This window comes from Ovis canadensis, chromosome 2 (assembly GCF_042477335.2).
Source record: "Ovis canadensis isolate MfBH-ARS-UI-01 breed Bighorn chromosome 2, ARS-UI_OviCan_v2, whole genome shotgun sequence".
Classification (NCBI taxonomy): domain Eukaryota; kingdom Metazoa; phylum Chordata; class Mammalia; order Artiodactyla; family Bovidae; genus Ovis; species Ovis canadensis.
Genome location: NC_091246.1, coordinates 37,912,432 through 37,913,566, shown reverse-complemented (window position 1 = coordinate 37,913,566; position 1,135 = coordinate 37,912,432). Strand labels below are relative to the sequence as shown.

The following is a 1,135-nucleotide window of genomic DNA, read 5'->3' as shown; positions in this document are numbered from 1 at the left end:
AAATCAATTACTGTGAAGGTTCCCGCCGCTACTGTACGTGTTACACAATTGTTAGCTTACTTCCCCTCCCAGAGTTGTCTCTATATGTAGAGACAACTGCACATAGAGACAACCTCATCTGGCTGTTAATGTAACACAATTTCCAGTTACTTCAGGGTACCTTGGATCTTTGTTTTCCCAACTCTTTGGACAGTGACGGAAAAGGAGCATTTAACATAGTGATCTCAGCGCACACGAATATAAAAACGAACCAAAAATTTCAGGAAGCAGTGGTTTTCCTTATTATCTCCAATATACTCTATACTGCATATTTCGTTTGAAAATATTCTTGTCACAACCCACTACATAATTTGATTTCATGATCCACTCTTTCTGAAAAACAGGGCAGCAATTTGCAGCATGAGGGTCGTGAACAGTCATTAATTTGAGTCTTAGTTCTGCTGCCTACCAGCTGTTGGGGCACCAAGAAGCCTATATATGTATTTGTGTACTTGGTGGCAGGTAAAATGTATTTGTTACCGTGGATCTTGGTCAAAAACGTTGGCTAACACACTGCATTGGTGTACCCTAGTCCATTTTTTGTTTGTTTACCCTAGTCCTGATTTAGGTATTAATTCATCTTGGAGGTAGGGACCACATTTAGCCTGGTGTTTTGTTTTTCTCCCACTCACTCTTTCCCCAGATCCCCTTAATTGGATCCCTTGGTCTTCCTATCCTGCATCTGGCCCATTTCTGCACCATTCAGTGTTTGAAGCAGAAATGAGTGGGGCTAGTTATGAATCTTATTTTTGGCCTCTGGTGTTGCTCTCCAGGTTACAACCTCTGTCTCATCTATTGAGGCAAAGTCTGGTAATCCAAAGACCTCCCCACTTTTTCTTCTCTGCCTTAGTTTGCTTTGGCCTTAGTTCCTATTCCATGTTCTTATTTCAGCATTATCTCTAGCCCACACCTCCATCCTCACTCCAGTGTAATTCTCTTACCTGCTGTTTTCCTGAAACACCAAGGGGTATCTTTTTACCCCTGGATAGACTCTCCAGTGCCAACTTTGTCTCTGGACTTTATAATCTGCAGTTGGATTTTCCCTTACTCTGCTCCACCCACCTGTAGGTCACCCACCATGTTATTATCTTGGATC

At 42.2% G+C, this 1,135-nt stretch overlaps 1 protein-coding gene across 7 annotated transcripts in view; it reads left to right on the top strand.

Moving 5' to 3' along the window:
• NFX1 (nuclear transcription factor, X-box binding 1) overlaps positions 1-1,135 on the top strand; it is a 63,776-nt gene that overhangs the window by 691 nt on the left and 61,950 nt on the right. The window lies entirely within an intron of this gene.